At 46.1% G+C, this 18,440-nt stretch overlaps 1 protein-coding gene across 2 annotated transcripts in view; it reads right to left on the bottom strand.

Moving 5' to 3' along the window:
- The window catches only part of Pla2g7 (phospholipase A2 group VII), a 39,778-nt gene extending 21,628 nt beyond the window's left edge, over window positions 1-18,150 (bottom strand). Inside the window, exon 1 of one of the 2 annotated variants that reach the window (XM_004624400.2) lies at window positions 17,882-18,150. The gene's annotated coding sequence lies outside the window, so the exon portion shown is untranslated. Of the gene's footprint in view, window positions 1-4,645; window positions 4,824-17,881 lie in introns of those variants that run through there. The other variant, XM_023719252.1, reaches the window with a different exon arrangement.
- Window positions 18,151-18,440: the final 290 nt, after the last annotated feature.

Genomic DNA, 18,440 nt, shown 5'->3' with positions numbered 1-18,440 from the left:
GCTTATTATTTCTTGCCTATATCTTGTAATATGAGAAACTACTTTGGCAGTTATGATATATAATGTACTAACTATTGTTACTCTCCTAAAATCTTGTTTTGAGATTTTGTCCCACTGTTTTTATTTTTTTCCTTTCTTTAAAATAAAAATAACTGATGTCAAAAAAAAAGAAAAATAAAAAAAAATTCATACTTGCAAGTCAACTAATATAAAAAAGATAACAGATTCCTGAATGTTTATCCCATTGTGTCTCACATGTTTTATGATCAAAGGTGCTGCTCTACTAATAAGAAATAATTTAGAAGTGACATTTTAAAAGAGTCTGTTGATCCATCACACTAAATGGACAAAAATGGAAAGCTTTTGCTTCAAAATCTGCAACAAGACAAGGATGCCCACTGTCACCAATCCTGTTCAATAGAGTTCTGGAATCAGCCAAAGCACTTAGACAAGAGAAGCAGATAACAGAAACAATGATTGGAAAGGAAGAAGTGAAACCATCATTTGTAGATGACATAATACTGTACATAGAAGACCCTAAAAACTCCACTTGTACACTTCAAAACCAAATTCAATTGCATAGTAGGGCACAAAGTCAACACTCAGAAATCAATAGCATTTCTATAGAAAAACAATGAGCAAAGCAAGACAGAAATTATGGCAACCAAGCCTTTCATAATAACACCCAAAACAATGAAATACTTAGGAATCAATCTCGCAAAGGAAGTAAAAGATTTATACAGTGAAAATTATAGTACTCTGAAAAAGGAGATCAAAGAGGATTTGAGAAAATGGAAAGATATTCCATGCTCCTGGAAAGGAAGAACCAATATTGTGAAAATGACCATACTCCCAAACTTGTTATACAGATTCAATGCAATCCTAATTAAAATACCATTAGTATACCTCACAGATGTAGAAAAAAAAATTCCCAAAATTCATCTGGAACTAAAAGGGATCTAGAATAGCAAAAACAACCCTAGTTAACAAAGGAAAGACAGGAGGTATGATAATCCCTGACTTGAAATTATACTAAAAATTATACTATAAAGCTATTGTGATAAAATCAGCATAGTACTGGCATAAAAACAGACCTGAAGATTAATGGAACAGATTAGAAAATGAAGACGCAACTACAAACACACTCAGCGACCTTATCTTTGACAAAGGGGCCAAACATGTTCACTGGAAGAAACTTAGCCTCTTTGATAAATGGTGCTGGAAAAACTGGTTTTCTGCATGCCAAAGTCTTAAAATAGACCCATGCCTATCACCATGCATGAAACTACAATTAAAATGGATAAAAGATTTAAATATTAAAGCTGAACACTAAATCTTTTTGAAGATAAATTAGGTAGGAATCTTAAGGATCTAGGGGGTAAGTAGAGAGTTCATGAACAAAAATCAAACTGCACAGGAAATGCTTTAAAGATTCAAAAATTAGGATCTCATCGTTTTTGAAACTTTCTTCTGGGGTTGAGGAGATAGCTTAGTAGAATAAGCACCTGCTTGGTAAGTGCAGGGTCCTGAGTTCAATCCCTGGTACTCCAAAATAAAAAATAAAAAAGAAAGAAAGAAAATAAAATAAAAAAAGAAAAGTTTTGCACATCAAAAGAAATCACCAACAGAGTAAAAAGGAGACCCACAAATTGGGAAAAAATTATAGTGGACTGTCCTTCAGACAAAGGACTCCAATCTAGAACATATAAAGAATTTTTAAAAAATCATGCCTCCAAAATTCAAAGACCCAATTCAAAAATGGGCATCTGGGATGAATACATATATGAAAAAATGCTCACCATCATTGGTCATTCAAGAGCTGCAACTTAAAATAATGCTGAGATACCATTTTATGCCAGAAAAAATGGCTATCATCAAGAATTCAACCAATAACAAATGGTGGAGAGGCTTTCAGGTAAAAGGAACCTGTCTCCACTGTGGGTGAAAGAGCAGGCTGGTATAGCCATTATGGAAATCAATACGGAGATTCCCCAAACAGCTAAGATTGGAGATCCCATTCAAGCCTGCTATTCCCCTCCTGGGCATTTTGTTTCAAAATGAACTAAAATCCTCATACCGCAGCAAATATATGTGCACCTCTGTTTATCGCAGTGCAATTTGTCATAGCTAAATCTTGAAAACAACCCAAATGCACATAGCTGAGGAATGGATAAAAATGATATGGTATTTTTACACAATAGTTTTATTCAGCTATACAAATTGACAAATTCAAGGTGTTTGTTGATAAATGGATGCAACTAGAGACTCTGGGAAAAACTGGGATGAAGAAAAAGACAAATGAGAGAAGGGAAAAATATATATTATGTATATATGCAGAATGTTTTGGATAATTGTACTGCTGATTTCTGCTGGTCTTGAAAGGAGTAGTTATTGCTTAATTTTTTTTCTTTTTATTCTTATTTTTTTTCTTTTGAATTTCTTACAACTTTTTTTGTCATTGTTTTGTTTTTTCTTTAAACCAATCTTACACATTTATATCTGGTAATTTGAACAACTAATTTGAAAATAACATCACGCAATATAGCAAGCATTGTTGAATTTCTATTACTTTAAGTGAAAATTTATACTGCTTCTAATGCTGTTTTTTTATCACTATTTTGTATTCCTTAAAAAAGAAAAAAAAAAAGAATTTGTTGATCATGACAAGTATTATGTTCAAAATAAAGTAAAATTTCACATAGAGGATTAAGAGAATTATCCTTTTAGATAGATATATATGAAATAAAAATTTAAGTGGAGGGAAGATAAAGAGACAAAATGAGTATTTAACATTTATAAAGTTCTATCTTTGGAGATTTGTACCTAGTTAGGAACTAAAGGTAATTTTTAATTTTTCTTTCTATTTTTGTCTTTTCCAATGCTTTAAATCAATAGGTACAGGCTGATACGTTTGTTACATAGCAAAGGGGACTTAAGCTTGTAGATGGAATTAGAGCTGCTAATGAACAGCCTAAAGATGGAGAGATGATCACGGGACAGCTGGTGGCCCAGCTAGCACAAGGTAGAGGAGGGGGTGACAGCACCAGAGGGCTGAATGACTCCATATGGTAGCCAATCAGCAGCGGAGGTCTGAATGACGTCATGTGAAGCCAGTCAGCTCTGCTCGGCTTTACAAGTGGAGGTGTACGAATCGCACACTGTGGTAGCCTCTACAATTTGGGGAGGGCCAGGTGACCCAGTTTCCTTGCAAGACCCAAGAAGAACTTACCCTTGCCAACACCTTCTTTTTAGCCCAATGAGGCCATATGATTTAGAGCTTACAAAATAATAAACTATGTTGTTTCAAGCCATCAAGCTTATGAGAATCATGATAGCAATGATAATAAAATATGGAATACATAGAGCTAGAGAAAGAACTAAGAGCAAGTAACAAGCTGACTTGCTTTCCACTAACCTCTAAGAAAGTGGTTGATGGATCATTATCTCAAAATCGATCCATTACCAGACTGAATGAATGAGGGAGATAACATCTCCTGCTTTGAATATTTTACAGGAACAAGCAGGTAGGAAAAAAACCAGCCAGCACATCACACCCTCCCTAGAAAGTCTAAACTGCAGTAATGTTGTCCATCAACATATTGGGTCAGGTCTGAAGACATTTTTGGCTGTCACAACTGGGAGGGGACAGGCAGAAAACAGTGACCAGGCGAAATATGTACAGGACACGCCTAAAACACTAAATCATCCCCACTTGTCCGTGTTGCTGAGTTTGCAAGGCACTGGCCTAAGAGAGGGCAAGAGCAACTATATCCTTGCTTAATAAGAAAAAAAAATATTCCTTCTATTCTGAACCATGAGGGGCAGCCAAATAAGAACACTTTCATAATTAGAGCATTCATAATGTCTACCTCACTGGTCCAAAGATGGACTCAACACTGCTAATGGATTCCCTTGCAGGGCCATTGCAAAAAAAGTATGAGATTCATGGGTGGGGTCAGACTATGAGGCTCCCACCTTTATCAAAGCTGCCCCAGCAGCTCCTGTTTGGGGCACAGACTACACCGCTGTTGGGTAATCAAAAAAGTAGGGTAGAAAAAGCAAAACATGAAGCCAGTTCCCTACTGCGGAATATAATTCCACAATGTAGCCACTTGTAAGTATTTTAAAAATTAACTGCAAGTCAAATAAAAATTAACTGATTCTACATATTTTGGAAAAGGAGTTCACCCATTTCCCGTGTGCAAACATCCAGAACTTCTTGTGCCCTCCCAGCTAAAGGTCATGAAGGACACATACTATCTAAGATTATCGGGCAATGTCTGCCATCCTGGTGGTTCCATTCCACCCCCAACTGCCCAGACAGGGTCATCCCTTGTGGCACCTGCACTATGAGACTCTCTACTGACTTCCTTTGAAGAACTGTTTGACTGTAGCTTCTCCTTAAAGGACCAGGGATTGCTGCATTAGGAAAAACTAAAGCCACAGATACCCCCTACCTTGAACAAATGAGACATAAAAGAGGTACAAGGAACACATGTGCATGCATATGTATACACACACACACACACACACACACACACACACACCCTATATAGACACCATTATGTGTGTGACTGTCATGATACCTTTGAGAGCTCTCTGCATGCATAACTACAGAATGGGTTTTCTCCTGGAGTACACTTACCCTGCCGTAGAAGAAACGAGAGGTTTAGAAAGGTAGCTGCTGCCTCTAGCTGCCAGTGTCTGACTTCTGGAGCCACTATCTCCTCATGTGATGACCCACTCTTACTTCTCTCTCTTCATCCGGCAGAGGTGAGTGATCGCATGCTTGTTAGAAAAATCTAAGCCCTGTGAGGAACGCTGCTATTGGTCCTCGGAGTCTACTGGCTGTATCCCAGGCCTGCAGCCTGTCATGTAGCTGAAGGCCTGGGACAGGATGTGGAAAAGCAGAAGTGGGGGGAAACTGGGACTAATATACCAGAGTTTTTTTCCACTAGAGGAACTCAGTGTCCATGTCTTCCCCTGGGGGCTGTTGAAATTGAGCCTGCAGGAGGCTCTGGGTCCATTGCTGTCTGCCCTGTGCTGCTTCCCATGTAGTGCCGGCTCCACCTGCTCTGCATGTTTTCTGCCCAACACCTCCCTGTTCTTGGGGCCATAACTGTTGAAATGACTACTGATCCTATCACCATGGCAGCTGCCAGGTGACCAGTGGGTGAGTCACGTGGATGGTATGACTCTGCTGGGAGAAGGCAGGATGCAGTGGGGTGGCTTGGGAGCTCATCATGCTGCTGGGAAGGGTGTGCAACTTAAGACACCAGTTGTTTGTATTTGGAGCTTTCACTTAATGTTGCCTGACCACAGCTGGACCATGGGTGACCGAAAGCACAGATGAAGAGGGGCTGCTCTCTGAGGGACTGTCAAGGGAAAGCAGCTGGGGGGCCTGTAAACAACCTGCCTACACCTCTGGGCACAGCTGTGGCTTTCGCGCAAGAGTCTGGACATGACACGCTCACCTTTGCCCCCCCCCCCAATTGCGTGCAGCCCAGAAGATGCGATAAGGAAGAAGAGTGGGGAGACAAAAGCACTGTGATCCCCAACTGTGTCGTTTTACCCTGTGCCAGCCTCACACTAAGCGTCTTATACACACAGATGCATTTCATCCTCAGAGTTCAGAGTTCAGATGACAATGCAGACAGACAGGTTAAAGAGGCCCATGGCCACAGGGACAGGAGATGGCCAGGCCAGGATCTGAATGTCAGCTCTGCAGTAAAGACCCCAACCACATTTATGTTACTGACATTCTGGGTTGAGAACTCATGGCTATGTGGGTCCCGGGGCTTTGTGGGGAGTCTAGCAGCATCTCTGACTCTACCCACTTGGGGTCAGTAGCACATCACAGAGTGACAACCCAATATGTCTCCTGATGGTGCCAGGCATCCTGGGGGTGAAAAGTGGCCTTTGATTGAAAGCCTGTAGTTCTGCTATACATCCTCAGATTGACCTAACTGAAGGCGTGTTAAAATCAGGATGAATTGGCCAAACAAGCTAAAATAATAATGTAGAGCACTGTAGGCTCCTCATCCTTGAGAGGGCAGGCCTCCTTTCAGCTGCATTCTCACCAGGAAGAGCATGTCCTGTTGAGCCTGGGTACTTCTGGAATTTCAACAGATGAAGGTGCGCACACAGAGACATTTGACCAACAACAGCCAGGACGGTGGGTGATGGAGACAGTAGGTTGTAGGAGACACTGGGGGACCAGACAGCCACCTGACAGACAGTGTTCTGCAAAGAAAGGTCTTAGATGTGTCCTGTGTGGACCCAGACTATAAAACTCTACTGGTGGGAGCTTTTCTACCATTGGCTTGGTCAGAAGAACAAAGCACAAATGCGGGCCTGGCACATAGGAGCCTGGACAACAGGGACTCTGGCACTGCAGGAGGATGCCGTGGAAAGAGAAGGCTGAGCTGGACAGCCCTACTCCGAGGTTCTAAAGCCAAGGCCTCCATGGCCAGGAGTCCCATGTGAGGACTGCTGGGGACTGTTGCCCAATGGCTACCCAGGAGGGGCAGCCACCACTCTCCTCCAGCTGCTCCATGCTGCTAGATCTTCTGGAAGTTTTCAAAAGCTAGAAGATTATATCTGTATGTGATGCTCACTGATCCTTAAGGGATAGCAATTAGGTCAGTCTTTGAAGATATTCTATGACTTGAACAAAATAGATATAGGGCCCTCAGGGGACACTGTAACTCTCCCTTAAAGATGCCCTGGGCAGGCTCTACCCTAAGAACTGCTATGGTACAGAGAGTCAAAGAGAGTCCTTATAGATTCCAAAATCACTGTCACATTTGTCCACCTTGATGCCCAAACTTGTCACTTGAAGTTCAAGTTCAGACACACTGATCCCATTAACAACTAATGACATCTGGCACAGGAGCCTAACCCAGTGCCTACTCAGTCATGAGCAAACAAAGCTTCTGCCTCACACATGGATGAGGAAGGGCTTGTCGTTCCTACCCAGGGCCTTTGCGTGCCTTTCTGAGCTTCGAGTCAAAGTCAGGAAGGAGATCTGGGGTTGCCTCCTGTGGCAGCGAGCTGTGCTAATGTGAGAAGGTCACCCCTGCCCTAGCTGGCAAACAGTCTCACAGCTCTTCCCTGGCTCCAGAATGTCACCAGTGACCAAAGGCAGAAAGGTCAAGAGTTTCTCCGAGAGAAACACTTCCCTGAGGGAAATGGAAGTGTTCGGTTCAGGGCCCCAGGCTGCTCTGAAAATCTCCTTATCTACAGTTCATCTCAGCACTGACGGTTACCTGTATCTGGGACAGTCAAATCGTTCCAAAGAATAGAAAGGTTTTAGCTTTTTTCCTTGCTTCAAACATTCTACTTTTACCTGAGCATATTCCGCTTTCCAAATTAAAAGTTACTGTTTTCGCATTCATGCCATGGCATTCTATGATGTGTTTTAAGGGTAACTTTTAGTTAACAGTTGCCAATGTGCTGAACAGAGCACAATTTTTACACATGATGAAATGAGATTTAAGTAACAGACTACAACAAAAATTGATGCTTATTAGAGTGAATTTTAAAATGAAGCATAAGGAATTCAAAGAAACATGGTATTAGCAACCAATGACAGTAGTAAAACCATGTATTTTAAGCCATTCATGGCGGCATATGCCTGCAGTCCAGGCACTAGGGAGGCAGAGACAGGAGAATCGCTGTGAGTTCGAGACCAGCCTGGGCTACAAAGTGAGCTAGCTTAAGGCCAGCCTGAACTATATAGTGAGACCCTGTCACAAAAAGGCAAAAAATAAAATACACCCTTATATTTTATTAAGAGCATATTAATTACCTTATTTGTCTTTATGTGAATTAAGTGGGCTCCATGTTGCTGTGCCAGCTCCAGCTTGCAGCTGGGAAAGCTGAGACACAGAATCAGGGCACATCCTGATCAGGGCTTTCCTCCTCAGATACCTGCCTCTATGCCACCACCTGCAGGGGGTCACCTTTGATAAACCGGGCCTCATCTGCTTCCTCTCTTCCTCCCCTAAATCAGCTCTCCACACTGAGCCCAGGTTTATTCTTAATGTACTTGGTACAGGGTCTCACTACGCAGCTTGGACTCATAGTGATCCTCCTGTTTTCAACCTCCCCGGTGTTGGGATTATAGGCTTGAGCCACCACGCCAGGTCTCCGTGGCCTGCTCAGCACACCTGGAGCCAGCATGGCATGTGGTCCTGGGGATCAAACCCTGGTCCCTGAGCTTGCCTAAGCAGGTGCTTAAGTCTGCTGAGCTATCTCACTGGCCCTGCCCAGGGTAATATTCAAACAAAACCTGAATATGTGATCTCATCCCTTTGAATGGACTCTGTCAGGTTCTCATAGATCTGACTGCAGCATAACATGCAATTTTTGCAGCCCCTTCCTGTGGCCCTGAGACTCCGCTGCCCAGCCCTGCTGCTATCTGCGTCCATGCTGGCTCCTTACTGTGCCTCCTGCACAGCCTGTGCCCAGTGCTGTGGACCATTGCTCAGAGAAGTCTCTCTTTAAAACCGAATCTCAGACACCAGGTCTCTCCCACACACACACGCCTCTGCTTCCTCGAAGCTCCCAAAAGGAGGCATGACCTGATCGCAGCTTGTTCACCTGCCAATGCTGAAGAACAGACTTCATGACAGTAGGGAATGAGTCTCTTCCAGCACTGGGCTCGGTGCCTGGCACACAGTAGCTGCTCAGAAGCACCTTTTGACACCAAGGAACGAATGGACACAGCCTGAAGGAGGACTTGGCCCGCCTGTCCAATTCCACGAGCATGAGGATAGTAAACACTTTCTTCTCTTCAGCTGTGTTTATTTTAAAGCAATGATGAGCATATATTTATCAGCCCATTTGTCATTCTGAACTATGAGTCTTTCCAGGACATGCAGCCAGGCATCTGTGACAGTTCCATCCTGGCTGCTGACTTCACAGAGAAAGGTCGCACCCCACTATGACCAAAAGCCACACGGCTTTCCACGACTTTAGAATACTGACACATGAGAGCTCTTGCTCTGGGTCAGTGTCTGTCCCCTTGATTCCTTTCCCTTGTGGCTTTCCTTGCATGAAAATGCATCTTCTAGGGTCACTCAAGTTCACAATCCTGAACCACAAAGACAACCAGGCTTCTGACAAGACAGAGTCCAAGTGACCACATGGCCACCTTCCCTTCTGGGAAATTGCTCCTTTTGAGGGGTCAGGGAGGAACCCAGATTCTCTGAGGGGGCTCCGGAGCTTCCGCTGGCCTTCCCAGGAATCAGGGACCTAGATGGCCTCTCTTCTCTATGCTGAAGGAATCTCTAAGAGGTTAATAAACTGTAACTGTCTGCCAAGAGGACTTTGTCACCTTGCATGTCCCCAGGACAAGGCACAAGAATGCGGAGTCAGGAGCAGAGGGAGCCAGGAGCCCCCACCAGGCTGGGTGTTTATTTTCTTTTCACTCTCAGGACTCCAGCATGGAGTCCAGAAGGCATGGGCGGTGGCTCACTCTTCTAATTAGTGGTGTGACCTTGGGTAGTTCACTATCGTCTCTGCTTCTCAACTTCTTCATTCAAAAAGTAGAAAGAATTAAAATAATCAAGAGCTGCCTCATGAGAAGGATATGCAAATAATTCCCTCAAAGTCCTGAGGGCAAGGCCTAGCGCGTGAAGTGGGTCCAATATGCACTGTCTCTAGCCAGTAGCTTTTAGATCAATCTGCACTGGTTTGATGACAATTTCCCCAAAGTTCCCATTGATTTCCCTGGGCCACAAATGTTCATAAATACCCCAGGTCCTACTAAAGAGAAAGTGAGGCCTGCCACTTTGGCTGACCTCCAATTTAGATGACAAAGTTGGAGATTTCCCAGGCTTTGAGAGCAGTCCTGAAATCAAGTGTGAACTATTGCATTCGCTGCCGTCCCTGCCAGCTGGCTGGATGCTGTCTCCCTTGTGCCCAGACCCTTTTCCCTGGTGGTTCCAGAAGGGTATTGATTAGGCTGATGCCTAAGGATGATGGACACCCAGAGTAAGGGGGTCCAGACTTAGCAAAACGCAGGACATGCAGTTGATTTTGAGTTTATCATGAGCAAAAACCAACTTCTTAGCAGGTCTCGTGTAAAATTGGGCACGTGCACTTAAAACTGTTGCTTCTCTGAAATTTGGATTTAACTGGTCATCCTGTCTGTTAACTGGCAATTCTAATAAGTAGACTTATTGAAGAATATTTCTCCCACTCCAAAAGGAGCAGTTGGTCCAGAGAGACATGATGAGGTGAGTCTGATGTCGGTTATGTCTCAGTTTTACGTAGTCAAGAAGAAAATAACGGATTTGTGTTCATAAGTTAATTATTTGTTGAGCTGCTTCTCTTTCTCCCTCTTCCTGTTCCACCAGCATGTCAATGCTCTTTACTCTTCCAAGGAATGGAAGGTGGCTTTTTAGCTTCAATCAATATCTTGAATGTAGTTATATTAATGTGTTCAGTGAGTTTTAATTCAGCAAGTGGAGGCCTACTGCATGGCAGGTACCATGTCATGGAGGAATAAAACATAGCCCAGCACCTGGCAGATAAAGAAATAGCAACCTACAGTGCTTCCCTGTGCAAGGAAATGCAGAGGACTGAGGGAGTGCAGCCAGGCCGGGAGATCATTATGCTGGGAATGGTGTGGGAGGTAAGGGTGTCTTCATGCAAGGGCTCTGGGAAACATGCTCCAAGGATAGGAGCAGAGGGCAGCGCTAGAGGACAGTGTGCATAGACTGAGGAGCAGTCTGTGTCAGCATCTATCTCTGGAAGCATATCCTGAGGAGGTCAGGTATTTAGCTCATGGTTTCAGTGGTTTTGGCCCGTGATCACCTGGCTCCATTGCCTTAGGCCCAGGAGAGGTGGCTATCACAGCAGAGGGTGTGGTGGAAGAAGCTGATCATCACATGTCAGCCAGGAAGTAGAGAACAACCAGGGAGCAGAGGACCAGGGAGCAGTGAACAACCAGGAAGTAGAGAACAACCAGGAAGCAGAGAACAGCCAGGGAGCAGAGAACAACCAGGAAGTAGAGAATAACCAAGAAGCAAAGAACAGCCAGGAAGTAGATAACAGCCAGAAAATGCAAAACAATCAGAAAGCAGAGAACAACCAGGAAGCGGAGAGCAACCAGGAAGTAGAGAACAACCAGGAAGCAGAGAACAACCTGGAAGTAGAGGTCAACCAGTGTGGGGATCATACAGCACTTGGCTGGGTAAAGATAAACAATTTAAATTTATTTGGCTCATGGTTCTGGAGGTCAGGAAGTCCAGGAGCATGATCCTGGCTTTTGGAGAGAGCTCAGTGTTGGGTTGTAACATGGCAGAAGGGCAAGCACGTCCTGCTGGGCAGAAATGGAGAATCAAGACAAGCTCTTCCCTTTCATCGGTGGTGACAGCATCAAGCCATTCAAGTGAGTGGACCTGTCCTAATCAAGTCATGTTTAAAAACCTCACCTCTTAACGCTGTTCAAGGGCAACTGCATTTCAACATGAATCCTGGATGAGATATTCAAGCTATGGCATGTCAGGAGCTTGACATCTGGCCTGGTGGGAGGCTTTATACTACAGTATTCAGCAAATACTTCAAAACAGGAATATCTCCTGCCTCAGCGAGTACACCTTAGGGTGAAGCCAGCCCACGGGAAGTGAATTGTGCAAGTCTGAAGCTCAACATGGAGACTTGGGAAGAACATGAAGATATCAATTAGTACATGAGGTGAACAATGAGAGCTTGTGCAAAGCAGGTGTGGGTGCTTGTGCAAGCAGGCGATCACCAAGTTCAGGTAGGAGAAGGAAGAGTTAGTGAGGGAAATGGTTCAAGACTGTCAAAGCTAAGATAGAAACTGGAATGGAGAAGCTTGCAGAAACTCTTTTCCAAGAGAGAAGAGTGATCAATCTGCTTTGTAAACAGGGTGGGCTGGGACAGAAGACAGAGCTCTGGAGGGTTTAGTGATCAGGAGAGTCCTGGTGGCTTCTAGAACTGGCATCCTAAGCCACAGGTTGATAGTTAGGAAGGCAAGAAGCAGAAGAGATGGGAATGCAAGCACACAACCATTTTCAAGGTATTTCATGGACAAGAGAAGAAATGAGCTGTGATTATGCATCTTGTGTAAGAAAAAGGAGGGAAAAAGTCTGGGAATATTCCTGGAGATGTGGGAGGCTTTCTGAGGTGGGCGCAGAATGGCTGGGGCACAGTCACTAGTCACTGAGTCCTACCCATGGTGATGTACTTTCTTTGTGACATCTGCCAGCCCAGGAACAAGACCCAAGAAGGAAATTATCTGGGCTTAGAAAGTGGGAGAAGATACTGGCCAGAAGCAAAGAAAGGAGAGGGATGTGATGTTGATTTAAAAAGAGATTTTTTTTTTTCTGCTTCAGAAAATCTCAATCAAAGTTCCCCTGTGTGAGTCACCTTTTTCACCAATCTAACAATGAGATACAAGCCTCACTCATGCTTTCTTGGACACAGCACAGTGGGGACAAGGTCAGGGTCAGACAGGACTGGATAAGCCCAGCTCTACCTGCTCTATGCCGAGGCCTTGGGCAAGTCCTTTTAGCTTCTCAGTGTCTTCATCTGTAGAATGCAAATAATGTGGTCACCTCTGCCACTGGGCTGCAGTGGGCTTTGCAGAGGGTGAGGCCTGTGTGGGGCCTGGAGCAGGCCCATGGGCACACATGTGTCCCTGTGTATAAGTTATGCACACTCGATAGGGAACAACTTTAAGTAGTGAATTAGAGGGAAAAGCAATAGAGAGGTCAAAGATAGATGTGCAGAGGCACAATGTCCTGGTCAGAGTACAAAATCTGCATCCCATGAGTTCAGGGGTGAACCTTCACCTGGAAGCATCACCAGGAGGCAGCAGGCCCAGGATGGCCCATATCCAAGTTGCTGAAGTAGAGAGCAGCGAAAGTGTCTTTCATTCAGTATGATGAATGTGATCAATATTTATTTCTAAGTTGTACCAATAACCTTAAGAAAAAAAAATTGAGGCAATTCCAAATTATACCTCCCAATGACAGGCCAAGGCACTGTCATTTTTGGCAGAGCCTGGTGTCTTTTGAGCACTTGGGTTCTGGGACTTTTTGCCTGTGGGTGTCCCAAGGGCCTGGTTTGCATGCTTCCCACCCTTTGTGTCATTTGTGAGTAGGGATGTTTTGCCTCCTGCCCACCATTGGTAACACCCCTGCTGATCTCCCTTCAGGTTAGGTGGCCTTGTGCTCTGCCCTAAGCATCCCAGTTTCCCTCAGTACCCTGAGTCAGTCACCCGACTCCTTTGCCAACTCCTTTGCCGACTCCTTTGCCAACTCCTTTGCCAACCTGTTGGTTGTTTGCTTCCACACCCACAATGTCATCCACTCACTCCTGAGTTTCCTGTTAATTAAGGCCCTCAAGAGCTATATCCTTGGCAGCCACAAAATTTGTTTACACAATCAGAGATTCTCATGATAGAAAAAAAAATGGTGCTGATTGCTAAATCCATCCACATTCTTTTAAACTTTTCTCCAGACACAGATTCTATTTTCACTTTACAATATAATACTAATGTTTTACCACGCCAGGATACCCACATCTGTGACCTCAGTTCAAAAGCTTATATTCACTGGCTTGCTAACCGTGGAAATTTGGATTTTTGCAACTTACGGTTTTTGACATGCCATGTCAGTGAATAACCTGAGAATTTAATCTTCATGCATATTTTAAAGTATTCTTTGTTATATAAGCCCAGAGATGGATCTCTCAGAACACGTACATTTTCCTTGGTTTCTAACTATTTTTTCAGGAAGAGTGTCCTTCTTCCCAGAATGTATTTGCCCACCTTTGGTAACATTCTGGGCAAAGTAATCTTATGGAAAAATTACTTCTTCATTTTTTATTTTATTGTTTTAATCTTTTAGTTATTTATTTGGTACAGGGTCTCACTACGCAGCTCAGACTCGTAGTGATCCTCCGGTCTCAGCCTCTCCAGAACTAGGGTGACAGGAGTGTACCACCTTGCTGAGCTTTGGTGGCTGGTTCAGTGCCCAGGGTTGGCATGGCATGTGTTACTGAGGATCGAACCCGGATCCTGTGCTTGTCAGGCAGGTGCTAGGACTCCTGCGCTGTCTCCCCAGCCCCAAAATTACTCCTTCAAAAGTGATGACCTGTAATCATTTTACTTCCTTCATTGTCAATGTCCCCCTACCACACTGGCAGGAATACAGCCCCGTGATTGGGATGTGGCTTCAGTGTCCCCGTAGCACCTGCCCTCGGTGGCCTTTTCCTCTAGGCCTCCACATTCACCCCCATTTTCTGCACCCCTGGACCTCATGTTCTGGATCCCTTTGCACATAAAATGCTTACTTTTTCAGTCCAGATACTGGCAGGAAGCTGTAGCATGCTTGGACTGGATTATTTGATTAGCATTTAATAAAGTGACTGTAGGAAATGACATAAGCAGAATTTAGGGAGAGTGTGGTCCGGCTGTGAAAATGGTCTTGAGTGCCCGAAGCACCCAGGTTTGTAGAAACAGCACAGGGAGCCATGGCCAGGACCTTCCAGCAGCAGCGCGGAAGGCAGCCATGGGGTAAGTCCTCCAGCCCCACTTTCCATCCATGCACAAGCTCCTGCTGAAGACTGCCCTGGAAGGCAGTGGCCCCAGAGCCCATGGGCGCTGTCCCCACAGCTCAGCCTCAGGTGAGAAGGATGCACACCCCCTGCTGCTTTGCGAGGTCTAAAGGTGCTTTAAGGCTGATCAGGACATTTAACGTAGTCTCAGGTTGTATTTATGCATGATCCTCTCTCCTCAAACAGAATAACACTGGAGAAATAGCCACAATGTACAGCCACCTGAACTAGGACACCTGTGGCTCCCAGAAGGGGCAGGAAAGGATGAATGGCTGGACACTGCAGGCCCAAGGACATGAGATGCCAGGAAGGTGACACAGAACCCCTCTCCAGGCCCCCCAAGTCAGGTGCAAGGGTTACGAGACCCATACTCCTCTGTGCAGAGAAGAAAGCCCTGGCCTTATGGCTGCGCAGAAGGTACAGCCCTGCCTTGGAGGAAACACAGACACCTGGGACTTCTATCCCTGAGCGAGGCCTCCTAAACCTCTGTGCTAACAGGTGTTCAGCTGCAGGGAGTGTGCCCAGCCCACAGCACAATGCTGGGGTTGCACAACCCCCTCCACTCTGACCTCAGGGTCGGTCCAGGAGGCCAACCCAGGGTTTCCTTCCTGGCTAGTGGTCTGGAGTGCTTTTGTAGATGCTCTGAGAATGTTGCCAGGGGCACCATACACTTCTGAGTTTGAGGCAGTGGCCTCTGTTGGGTCTGTCCTCTCCTCATAGGGCTACCAAGCCCTGCCCAACCCCTGAGTTTACTCAACCAGCTTATGACTCTGAGCAGGAAGAAGCAAGGGCTGGCCTCAAGGTGAGTAAGCCCTTGGGCCTTAGTTCTCTGTTTGCAAACAGCTTACACTTCAGGCTTGACTGATGTAGTAACAGCCCGGGAAGATGCAAGAGGGAGCACGGTGCTTTTCAGGGGCCTTCTGCAGGTCACCCATTTCCTGCTTATCCTCTAGGGCTCAGCACCCTCTGCCCACCTCACTCTAACCTCTTTCATTAACACTGGAGTTGGCTCTGTGGCACTTCCGGGCAGGATGCCTTGACTTCCCTCACACTTGTAGGTGGTCTTGCTTGGCAGCAGGACACAGCAGGCAGGAACAAGACCTGCAACCAAGCTAAGACCTGCAACCAAGCTACCGATACCGGCCAGCTTCAGCAAGCAACCTGCTTACCCTGTACCTCAGCCTTCCTGGTCTGTCTGTCCGATAGGGAAGGTAATATGCACTGCTGCAATCAGACTGGTCACGTGGGCTAGAGTGCTTAGTACAAAACCTCAGTGGTTTGTTATTTTATTGCTTTCTTTAGAATCAGTGGAAGAATCAGAGAAAGTGTTATGACCCAAACCTGTGTCAGCAGCAACCAGAGAGTGTGAGAGGAGCTGGCAAAGCCACCAGGTGCATGTGTCCTTGTCCCCAAGCCTGCAGTTCCTGGGCATCTATGGTGTGCTGGGGGCTGGGGGCCATGGGCGATGTGGCAGAGGCAATCAGAACAGTCTCAGTGCCACTTAAGTCTATAGTTTAATCAGTGGCTCTCCGGGTCTTCATGTACAAAATGAATTTTTGTCCCAAATCTCTTCTAGATTTAAAAAGGACCTTGTTTCTATGGAGAGAAAGTTTTGTCAAAGTCATCCAAACCAGGAAGTTCAGGCCTGTTGCTGTGTCAATGTGACTCAGATCAAAGACTGGGCACAGACCCGGCCCCCAGGGCCCCATGGCCTGTCAGGGGACAAGCCAGAGACTCATCCAGCTGGTCACAAGGCCACCCTGACAGCCCTGAGTACCTCCATCCCGCAATGGTATGTCCTGTGAGCAAACCCTAACAGCTTCAGTGACTAAAGAAATATCTCTTTTATAAGATTAGGATTACTTTAACCTGTTTTATGTTTTTGGGTTTTTTTTGGGGGGGGAGTGGCTTTATGTATTATTGATGTCAAAATCTTAATTTTTTAACGTTCAGAGTATCTACAGTATTTTGACCATTTGGGGAGTCAGTTCTTTTTTCTAAGCTGCTAGAGGCCACCCACTCTGGACTTGTAGGAGATCCTGGAGGGCCTCTCTGCCTGGCCAGTTCTGGACTTGGGCAGAAGTGAGCTGGCGAGGCCTTTTGTGAGGGGAAGGAGTTGTGGATGTGGGTGTGGATGGGGGCAGGAACCCCTACACACGCAGCCCACTGATGGCCAGAGCACAGCCTCTCACCAGCTGTAACTCACAACTGGCTCTTCTGTTCCTTATCTCAGGGACCTCTGTCCTCATTCTTCAATATTAGTAACTCAGGAGGTACTTGTGCAGGGAAGGCAAGCTGAACCGGCCCTGATAGGGAGTGGACAAAGCAAGGACACAGCTCTTGGTGGAGCCAGGCTTTCCCGCGCATCCCCTGGCTCGTGCCAGATACACTAACTCCTCTCTCTGGCTTGCTGACCTCAGTTTCCTTAACAACCTCTCATCCTGGACCACCAGCAGGAACCTCCTTTGCCAGTTCTTTGCCACCAGACCTCAGCGGATAAAGCCTAGGGCTCCCCTGGCAATGCTGCCCTCGGGTTATCTCACGCATTCTTACAACTTCAAGCACCAGCAGCGAACTGGTGATTTCTGAATGTCCACTTTTAACTCCAAAATCATAGAGCTCTGGACTCTTCCTTGATAGCTGGATGTCTCCCATGTATCTCAAACTTAGGTCAAAACAGAACACGCTAAGTGTACGCTTTTCCACTGCCCAGCCTGCCTCCCCTCATTTCCCCAAGCCCTGTGCTTAGCTTCGAGGCTGGTCCCTGCCTGGTCTTTCCTCAGTACTGTAATCCACTGACACCTCCTGCCAGCGTTCCGCTGAATAACGTGGGTTTCTCTCACTTCTCTCCAGCATGCAGTCCACCCAGTAACCATGCTCAGCTGTCTCCTGCAACATCCCCTCAGTGTTCTGCTTTCAGTTCCACTTCCCTCTCAGGCCCTGTCCAAACAGCAGCAGCCAAAGGAACATTTGAAGCAAGTTTAAGTTGCGCTGTATTTTTCATTGGTTAAACATTTCCATGCTGCTCTCTGTGAGAGGGGCAAAATCTGGCTCCTCATGCCAGGCAAGCCCTGGGTGATGGAGCCCTTGCCTCTCCCAGTCTCATCTTCTGCTGCACGCCCCACACTCATAAGCCAGCTCGCCCCGGAATCCTGCCCAGGAGCTCAGATGCCCGCAGTCAGCTCCTATGTCAGGCCTCAGCTTAAATACCACCCGCTCCCTTAGCGTCCTCCGGCACAGACCAGCACCCATAGATGATTAAGGACATGTTTAGCAGACCGCTAACCTGTTAGAGGCTGGAGAGTCCCACACTGGAGTCTGCAGGCTGAGAGCTGGGGAAATCAGTAGCTGTCCATCCAGGAAGCTGGAAGCCACAGAACAAAAGGATGGGGATTCAGCTCCAGTCTGAGGCTGAGACCTCGAGGTCCTGGTGAGCACTGGTGGGAGTCTGTGTTCACAGGCTGAGGAAGTTGGAGTTTTCTGTCCAAGAGTAAAAGCAGCAGGGACAAACGTGCCCTCTCCGGAAGGATCTGGTTGGTGTGAGCAGGCTGGCACTAGCTTCTCTCCCCTCTACTGCTCTACCCCATCTGGGCCTCTGTCCCACCAGATGGTGCTGCCCACGCTCAGGGAGGGTTTCCCACTCAGTGTGCTGAGCCACGCGCCAGGCATCCCTCACAGAGACGCCCAGGAGTGACCTCTCCCACTTTCCAGGTGTCTCTTAATCAGCTCATGTGAACAGCCAGGATTAGCAACCCCCAGGCTGCCCTCATTCTCCCTATTGTTCCTGACACCCCTGTGGCACTTGGCAAATGTCATAAGTCAGGTCGAAGAGTTGTAGGCAGCCA

The sequence above is a fragment of the Octodon degus genome, unplaced genomic scaffold (assembly GCF_000260255.1).
Source record: "Octodon degus isolate 3935 unplaced genomic scaffold, OctDeg1.0 scaffold00005, whole genome shotgun sequence".
Classification (NCBI taxonomy): domain Eukaryota; kingdom Metazoa; phylum Chordata; class Mammalia; order Rodentia; family Octodontidae; genus Octodon; species Octodon degus.
The sequence above is the reverse complement of the archived record's forward strand: the minus strand, read 5'-3'. Positions and strand labels throughout refer to the sequence as shown.